The 9,942-nt window shown below is 45.0% G+C and overlaps 1 protein-coding gene across 2 annotated transcripts in view; it reads left to right on the top strand.

Moving 5' to 3' along the window:
- The first annotated feature begins 6,781 nt into the window (after positions 1–6,781).
- Positions 6,782–9,942, top strand: part of TFB1M (transcription factor B1, mitochondrial) — a 64,891-nt gene continuing 61,730 nt past the window's right edge. The window contains exon 1 of one of the 2 annotated variants that reach the window (XM_075596956.1): positions 6,782–6,920. The gene's annotated coding sequence lies outside the window, so the exon portion shown is untranslated. The remainder of the gene's footprint in view (positions 6,921–9,942) is intronic. The other variant, XM_075596957.1, reaches the window with a different exon arrangement.

The following is a 9,942-nucleotide window of genomic DNA, read 5'->3' as shown; positions in this document are numbered from 1 at the left end:
TGCTAGAGTGCGACATCAGTTCTAAGATGATATATAAGGTGCCTTTCCCCCCCTTCTTTTCCTCCTCCCCCCTTCTTTTCCCCCTCCCCCCCCTTCTTTTCCCCCTCCCCCCCCTTCTTTTCCCCCTCCCCCCCTTCTTTTCCCCCTCCCCCCCCCTTCTTTTCCCCCTCCCCCTAAACAAGATACTTCGAGCTCTGGATGTTGCTCTGCGCTCAAGAGCCCCCAAAAGCACCAATCTCAACCAATGTAAATAGAAGTTTTAAGTGCTATTTTTATGTTGTAAGGATATGATGGAACTGTACCCAAACTATGTACGTATATGATGTGTACCCTTCCCCATGCTCAGAAGGCTCAATCGCCTGGCCTTCCCGCCCCCTTCTTGACCCCTCTACCTTTTTCACCATCATGTTTAAAAAGTTGCATGCCCTGTGGTTTACTCGCAAGTGGTAACGGTTTAGGTTTTTTTTGTTGGAGCGTGTTTGGCCCTATCCCCTGTCCCAAACCATGTTTGGTGTCCTAGAAGGATCTCCAGGGGTGTTTGACCCCACCACCTTTCTCACCCTCGTGACTAAGGTTATTTTTCTAGGGCTATGCAAAGGCCCATCTGTTCCTACCTTCCCTAATGTTTGGAACTATCAACTTTTTTTTCAAATTAACTTGGGTTCCGTCTCAGCTCCAGCTATGCTCTGGGAGGCCATAAGGCCTCCATCAGAGGTGATCTGATTTCAATTGCCTCTTATAAGAAAAAATTGAAACTTAAGCTCCAAAAAGATCTCACAGATAAGATATCTCAGCTGGAACATCAGCACAAAAATACGGCGTCCAAAAAAAACGCTAAAACAACTAACCCAAGCCAGATCAGCCCTTAAACAAATGCAGCTTGAGGAGGTGGAGAGAGCACTGAGGTGGTCCAAACAAAAGTACTATGACAGGGGCAACAAGGCGGACAGGCTCCTGGCCGCAAAACTCAGAGGCATACAGTATGAGTTAAATCCCAGATCTCCCGAATACGTACTAAAAATGGGCAGGTCTCGTATATAGAGAAAGAGATAGCTCGGGAATTTGCAGATTTTTATTCTGAGTTGTACAACCTGCATCCCCAGACCGAGACCCGGTTAGTCCCAAAATAATAACGCAATACCTGGCGCAGTGTAACCTTCCCTCCCTCTCACCGGAGGAGGTAGAAAATGTAAACAAAAAAATTTCCCAGGAAGCATTATCCAGAGCTGTTGGTTCCCTCAAATTAGCCAAAACACCTGGCCCGGATGTTTTTTCGAACATCTACTATAAGATGTTCATGCCGACTCTCTCCCCCTACCTGCTAGATATGTACAACTCCTTTCTGCAAGGAGAGCCGATCCCCTCCACAATTACCGCGGCAAATCTAGCTATAATCCACAAGGAGGGCAGAGACCCGCTCCTGTGTGGTAATTATAAGCCAATCTCCCTACTAAACACCAATCTCAAAATCTACAGTAAGATCTTGGCAAACAGGCTCAACCCAATTCTCCCCTGACTCATCCACGTAGATCAAGTAGGTTTTGTGTCCGGAAGACAGGCCTCGTTCAACACCCGCAAAATTGTGGATATAATTGACCACGTGCATCTCCCTGGAACCAAAGCAATGATTCTGAGCCTCGATGCAGAAAAAGCGTTCGACAGAATCAAATGGTCTTTCTTAGACCAAACAATGTTAAGGTTTGGCTTCTGTGGTCCTTTCCTAGAGGGGGCTATGGCCCTTTACCAAAACCCACAACAGCGTATGTTAAACTCTCGGGTAGTTTCTCAGATCCAATAACTATTAGGAATGGGACTAGACAGGGATGCCCGCTCTCCCCGCTGCTATTTGCTCTAACAATCGAACCGCTGGCGGCCAAAATCAGAGAAGAAAAAAGTATCAAGGGGATCCAAATTGCTGAAAAGGAATACAACATTTCTCTGTTCGCCGACGATGTGATTCTGGCCCTCGTTGACCCCCATGTCTCCCTCCCTAACCTCCAAAGATTACTGAACCAATTTGGACTAGTCTCTGACTATAAAGTTAACATGGATAAGTCAGAAGCCCCAAACATATCCCTCCCAGACCCGACGTGGAAACTCATACAATCTAACTATAAATATAAGTGGAGTTCCACCTATATTAAATACCTTGGGGTAAAAATCTCAAACTCCTACAGATCCCTCTACCAGTATAACTACCCCCACGCTATTTGATCAGATCAAAAAAGATTTGGAAGCTTGGAAAAGCAACAGATTTCCTGGTTTGAAAGAATAGTCTCTGTAAAAATGAATGTCCTCCCAAGATTACTGTATAATTTCCAAACCCTTCCCATAGCGGTGCCACTGGCGGCCCTGAAGAATATCCAGTCCCTCCTGTTTCAATTTATCTGGAACGATAGGAGACCTAGGGTCCCAAGATCAGTGATGCTCTCCCCAAGAGGGAGGGGGGTTGGGGGTCCCCGATATGGTCAGATACTACCCTGCGGCACAACTGAAGCAGGCTGTAGTTTGGAATTACGACCCAGCCTCTGCCTGTTGGCTCGCAATAGAGTCGCACAACGCACCCCCCTTCCCTCTTCATTTGTCATTATGGTCCTCTGGAGGAAAGGATGGAGGACCGCAGAGGTTCGACCTCGGGGCAATGAGATGCACGTGGGATGCCTGGCTAAAGTGTAAAGGGAAGTATGGTCTGTTAGCTTCCCCCTCCCAACTCACCCCTATTTTTGGGAACCCAAACTTCCCGCCTGGGTGTTTTCAAAGACAATTTGACCAGTTCCAGGGTCTCAGTATTAGGATGGTTGCCGATCTGATGTAGAAGGGGGAGATCCTGTCATGTCAGGAACTCAAGGACAAATATCAGGCCCAAGACCTACACCTGTTTAAGTTTCTACAAATCAGACACTTACTCCTATCGCTTACCCAAAATTCCAAATTTCTAGGACCTAGGCCTACCAATAGAATTGGAAGACTGGGAGCTGGCAGCTAAAACATAAATTTGTAAAATAACAAAAGAGAACATGTACAAAATTCTATTCCAGTGGTACCTGACCCCGGCTAGGCTGAGCCAGATCTACCCCGGCACACCTGATGTGTGCTGGAGGGGATGTGGTCAAATGGGGGATATGGCTCATATTTGGTGGTCAAGTCTAGAGATTCAGAGGTACTGGACCATGATCCAGACACCTATCCGAGAGACCTCGGGGCTCCTGATCCCCCTGGATCCCTTGACCTTTGTGCTGAGCAAACCTATTGATGGCCTGTCCCCGCCACTATCCAGGCTGATTTCCGCCATGCTGACAGCGGCCAGATGTTCGGTCGTGGCGGCCTGGAAACAGGTCAACGCCCCTGCGAGAAGCACGGTAATCAGAAGGATAGATGAGGTAATGTCTATGGAGAGGCTCACAGCCATGCTTCATAAAAAAATGCCCCAGTTCTGGAACACCTGGGACCCTTGGATAGGGCCACAGATTCCGAGCTTTCTCGGACCTTAATTGTGTCGAAATCAATGGGGATAGGAACCTGAGGCCCCCGGGTTCCCTTTCCCATCCCCTCACCGATCCTCCCCAGCTATCCCTCCCCGCCTGTTCGTCTCCCCTTCTCCCCCCCTTCTCTCTACGGAAAACGGAAAATATATTGGTCAACACTTCGCCATACTTAGATAAGATGTCATGTGCCCATGACAGTACTGTATGTATGTCTGTATGTGACTGTTGCCAATAAAAAAAAGATTGATTCAAAAAGAAACAATTCCATATCAAGCATGTAAATGTAACCCCTCTCATTGGGGTTACCAGATTACTGTGAGGAGTTAATAGCAGGATAGTGTGTGCTGGGCCCCACCCTGTGTTACCATTGGGATGCTGATGTCAGAAGGGATATATAAGATAGGGGGAAGGTTCTAGTAGGCAGGTTGAGAAGAGGAGGAGAGCCTCGGGTAGAGTAGATAGGGATGTTCATAAACTAATAGCAGACCAGGCTCTCCTGTTTTATTATGTTGTAGGTAGGGACAGTACCCCTTTCAGTTAGGATCCCAGAAGAAGGCTAATGGAGACCCGAATGAGCAAGACATAGGAATACGGCATGCTAGCGGATCAGCTCTTACCACGGATCCACACTAATATTCCTCATCAGTCTGTATGGAAGAGGCAGTTCCCAAACAGGCCAAAAGGTATGGGTCACTTGAGAAGGACCAGGCAAGATTTCCATATGGGCGTAGTGCACCCAGGGTATTACCGATGATGATCCCGAAACAAAGGGGGACCAGTCCCATACTTATTTAGAGCAACCAAGTCAACGTACCTCCATTTTAGTGTTGAGTAGTCATTAATGGAAGCACTGTATTCATGTATGTCTGCTATAAAAACACAGTACAACGTTGTCAATTAGTGTATGGCCGGTCCTTAAACAGAGAAAATAATCCTGACTTTATAAGTTAACAGACTCTTCTATCACAGCTAAGTGGACAGCTAACCTGTTTAGAAATTAACTATAGCTGCCAGCCATAAAATGTGTGTTGCATCAATCTTTTCCCAGAAAAATAAACTGAAGGCTTTTTTTAATTAAGTATGTGATCATGATAATGAAGAAAAGTAAATATTATTTCTTTTTACAATCAACAATTTCACTAAGAAGTGATGCTGGTTATCGCACTATGATGTGGCATTAGCCACCATTGACTTGAATGACAGGTAATGCTGGCTCAGGGTATCTCCAAAATCTGTCTCTGCGTCTCTGGAATGCCTTTCACTTCAATATCTGACCCGCATCATCTCTCTCCACCTTTAAGACCCATCTTACAACAGAGCTCTTTAATGAAGCATATGGGTAGCTCTGTGGCTGATACTATACATTTCATACATCGACAATGACCTCTTGCAGACACACTTACCAGAACACCTTCCTACTGTCTCTGTACTTTCGTCCTAATTTCCACTTCGATTGTAAGCTCTTTGAGGCATAGACTCCTTATCCTAATGTTACGTTTATGGCTTGAGCACTTATTCCCACAATCTATATATAAATTTGAAAATCTTGGTTGTGAGTATCTGGAGACCATTTGATTGGTCCGTCGGTCCGCCCTCCCACGGCTCTCATTGGCTGGTGTCTCGCCCCTCCCGGATGGCCCGCCCCAACACGGCTCTCTTTGGCCGGTGTTCTCTAACCCAGGGGTCCCCAACCCCCGGCTACACTGCTGCCTGAGGTGAGGAAATGCTCCCTGGTGGTGGTGGCGCCGGCTGTTGTTAGGGGGGGGGGGGCCTTAACCGAGCTCCGTTTTTGACCACCCCCAGCTCCGTTTTTGACCCCCCCAGCTCCCCGACACACAGTGACAGACACACAGGGACAGACACACTGACACATACAGAGACAGACATACTGACACAGTGACACCCCCCTGTCTTCCCCCCCCCACCACACCCCTACATCACTGACCAGCCGCCGCCCGCACTCACCAGACACCCGCCACCTCACACCCTAGCGGGACCCCCACCCACAGCCAGCACTCACTACCCACCCGCCACCTGTACTGAACACCCACCTGACGCCTCACACCCGCTCACACCCTAGCGGGACACACACCTCACATTTTTACATAACTTATGTCACCAAAATATACATTGTACTGTGGTGTGTTTACAATAAACCATTTTTAAACAACATCGTATTACATTTTCTTCCATGTTTCTTTTCAACATTATTATTCAATCTTTCCACCAAATAGTCATCCTATTGTTACCCTATTTATAAATAATATTACCTATTACGGATTTACATCCCGGGCAACGCCAGGTATATCAGCTAGTGTGTTATAGAGGGGGGAGGGGGGTTGGTAGGGTAACAAACAATTATTACCTGTACCAGCACTTGAAAAATCTTCTCCAGTTTCCTGAGCTTTTTATAAAGTGAGTTACATACCACCCCACACACTCCTTTCTGTGTAAAGATACTTGTGCACAAGATTGAACACACCTGGGGAATATGCTAATTTAAATCATTTTAACATAATTTGCATACTCCAAGATTATTTTATTTCTCTGGTGTTCAGTTCTGTGCACAGGTATCTCCATATATTGTACAAAGGGGTGTTTGGGAAGGTATATAAAATACTTGGTTTGTTACAAAAAATAAAGTATTACAGTAACTTTTTGTGCAGCCTATCATGTTGTATTCATTCTTATCCTATTAAAACATTAATTTGTATACCCTAATATAGGGTTTCTTTTTGCATTCCCTTAAATATACAATTTCTAATTTACACATCATGTCATATGTTTTGTTTTGTGAATGTGATCAACATTTGTCTTAGATGCGGTTGTATATTCCTGATTTGGTAATATTATTTTTGTTATGAAAATTGTACCTTATGTAATTTATTTTTTCATTCATCAATCATTTTTATTTTAAGAGGTCTTCGTTAATTACCCCGCCAATCAAGCAATTACCCAATTGTCTGGGCCCAGGGAGTATTTATAGTACATACCCATTGGCTTAAAAAAAAGTACTGACACACTTTTGAAACATTGGCACTTTAGCAATATCCCAGTATTAATTATGGTGAAAAAGCAGGAAAAGAGGAAATCGCATTTGACCTTGTAAATCTGGGAATACAGAGTGGTGGTGCTTGTGGTATGAAAGTTAAGAAGTAGGAGCACTTCGTATCCCAGAGATCAGCATCATGCTGTGCATACCAGTGCACATGCTGTACAGTACTTACTGTATGTGTCAGAGTAATGACACTTCAGATGAAGCTGCTACAGCAGCAGTGGAATGTGCTACACCGTTTGAGAAAGTTTGTCCCAGTCATCTCCCCGTAGCCAGCAAGGTCACGTGATGAGAGCGGGTCCTGCAGCATGTGAGACAGGACGTGCACCGGGAAGGAGAGGAGAGATTTGCACAGAGGGGCTTCCTTTGCAGCAGCTATTGTGAGTGTATTTGTTTGGTAACTTTTCTTTGTTAATAAAGTTATTGCGCCGCTGGAGGTTCCTTTGGTGCTTTTTATTAGAAATGTTTGATGTGAGAGATTAGAGCAGCGTCAGACTGGGGGCAGAGCACACAGGGTAAGTACCATAGCAGACAAAAAATAAATAAGAATGATAATAGGGCTTGCACTATACATAAACTTATACATGCCTCAGGTACATAAACGTATACAATACAGCATGCATTCAAATACATAAACTTACACATACAGTACATGCCTGAGATACATATACAGTACATGCATTACTCAGCTACATATTCTCATACATACAGTGCATACACACATATATACACACATCTTTATATAGCGCCATTAATGTGCATGGCGGTTCGCAGCAGTAATACACGTAACAATCCATATAAATAACTGATAAATAACAATACAAATAACACATAATGGGAAGAAGTGCTTCAGATATAAAAGTGACATTTATGAAAAGGAGTCCCTGCCCCGAAGAGCTTACAAGCTAATTCGTACGTAGGAAGAATGTACAGAGACAGTAGGAGGGCGTGCTGGTAAGTGCAACTGCAAGGGGCCAAGGTTTATGTATGAGGTGTAATGTATCAGCCACGGAGCGACCCATCTGCTTCTTTAAGTTAGTGTGTTGAGAGGTTTAAGGCGGGAAAGGACTTTAGACACAAAAGTGGTAGAGAGAAGACTTTCTTGAGCAGAACACAAGCGTTGGGATGGTGCATAGCGAGAAATTAGGGCTGAGATGTAGGGAGGGGCAGAAGAGTGTAAAACTTTAAAAGTGAGAGAGAATTTAGTGTGTAATACAAGATTTGATAGGAAGCAAGGAGAGGGATTTCAGCAGGGGAGACGCTGAGACAGATTTAGGAAAGAGTAAAGTGATTCTGGCATCAGGGTTTAGGATAGAATGTAGGGGAGAAAGGTGAGAGGCAGGAAGGCCGGACAGCAGGAGGTTACAGTAGTTGAGACGGGAGAGAATGCGGGCTTGTGTCAGAGTTTTAGCGGGCAAGCAACAAGGGAAAGGGCGTATCTTTGTAATATTGGGGAGGGAAAAAACGACAGGTTTTAATTACATTTTGAATGTGAGAGAGGAGTCGTGTGTGACCCCTAGGCAGCGTGCTTGTGCTACTGGGTGTATGATAGTACTTCCAACAGTAATGTAGAAGAGGGCAGTAAGGCCAGGTTTGGGAGGAAATATGAGGAACTCCGTTTTTTACATGTTATGTCGGCGGGAGACCATCCAGGATGATATAGCGGAGAGACATTCAGAAACTTTGGTCTGTACAGCAGGTGTAAGGTCAGGGGTTGAAAAGTCAATTTGTGTGTCATCAGCATAGAGTTGATATTTTAACCCAAGAGATGTGATTAGGTCACATAGAGAGAGTGTGTAAAGAGAAGGGGTCCCAGAACAGAGCCCTGGGGTACCCCAAAAGAGAGATCTATAGAAAAGGTGTTGGCAAAAGACACTGAAAGTATGATGTATGTGGAGATCAAGGATAGAGCTTTGTTGCGAATACCAAGAGTATGGAGAATGTGAAGGAGAAAAGGGTGGTCCACAGTATCAAATACTGCAAAGAGGTCGAGTAATATGAGCAGAGTGTAATGACCTTTGTTTTTGGCAGCATGGAGGTCATTAGTTATTTTTGTGACGGCTATTTCAATGTAGTGAGCAGTGGGGATGCCAGATTGTAGAGGGTCTACAAGAGAATAGGTGGTGAGAAAATGGAGCAAGCGAGAGACTACAAGACATTCAAGGAGTTTAGAGGCAAAAGGCAGGAGGGAGACAGGACGATAGTTAGAAAGTCCGGTACGGTCAAGCTGGCTGTTTTTGAGAAATTGTATAACTGTTGCATTTTTGAAGGAGGAGGGAAAGGTATGACTTAAAAATGTGTGTGACTGTAGGGATTATAGTAGGAGCAAGAGGTTTTAGGAGATGGAGGGGAATGGGGTCAAGAGTGCAAGTGGAAAAAGAGTCAAGGAAGGCAGGAGGAGAGTTAGGAAGAGGTGTAGGATGGGAGGAGCATACAGAGGGGATGTCCTGATGTATGGATTCCACCTTTTCCTTCAACAAGTCAGTAAAGACCTGAGGTGAGATGGAGGAAGAAAAACAGGCAGCATAGGATGGTCTGAGTAGGGAGTCAAAGACAGAAGTGTCAGTGTAGGTTAGACTTGTGCGTGTTGATTAGTGAAGAAAAGTAGGTTTGCTTAGCCTGAGGGGGCAGAGTTGAAACAGGATAAAAAATTTGTAGTGAAGTAAGTCTGTGAGAGTGTCCTCCAGAGCCGAGGTGGGCAACCCTATCGCCATTCGCCACGTGGCGAATTGGCAGGCTAAGTGTGGCGAATTTAATACTGATCTAGTCTAGCCCTACATCCCCCCTCCAAGAACTCTGTTCTGTTTCCTGCTCTGCATAGCTATGCAGACCCCATGCGGAGAAGCACTCCGCTGTCAATCTGCCTGTCTCACCTTCACGGCACTGCATCCGGGGGAAAGCTGCTCCGTTTCCCAGACTGAACAATTTGTTGGTTCCCTCTGCCCTGTCTCCCCTCCCTCCTCCACTCAGCTGATTTTGGGAGCGCTCGTTCCCTCTGTCCTGTCTCCCCTCCTTGCTTGCTCTGGTAAACTGCCCCCCCTCCCCCTCCTCCACTCAGCTGATTTTTGGTAGCGCTGGTTCCGTCTGTCCTGTCTCTCCTTCTGGCTCAGGTATGTTGGTGTGTGTGTGTACACAGATGTAAAAAACGTGTGTGTGTGTGTGTGTGTGTGTGTATATGTGTGTGTGTGTATATATGTGTGTGTATATATATGTCTGTGTGTTGTATATATATGTGTGTATATACTGTATATATATATATATATATATATATATATATATATATGTGTGTGTGTGTGTGTGTGTGTGTGTATATATATATATATATATATATGTGTGTGTGTGTGTGTGTATATATATATAATGTGTGTGCGCTCGCGTGTGTATATATATATCTTAATATAT

Source organism: Ascaphus truei, chromosome 4, assembly GCF_040206685.1.
Source record: "Ascaphus truei isolate aAscTru1 chromosome 4, aAscTru1.hap1, whole genome shotgun sequence".
Taxonomy (NCBI): domain Eukaryota; kingdom Metazoa; phylum Chordata; class Amphibia; order Anura; family Ascaphidae; genus Ascaphus; species Ascaphus truei.
Note: the sequence above shows the minus strand (reverse complement) of the source record. Positions and strands in the feature narration are given on the sequence as shown.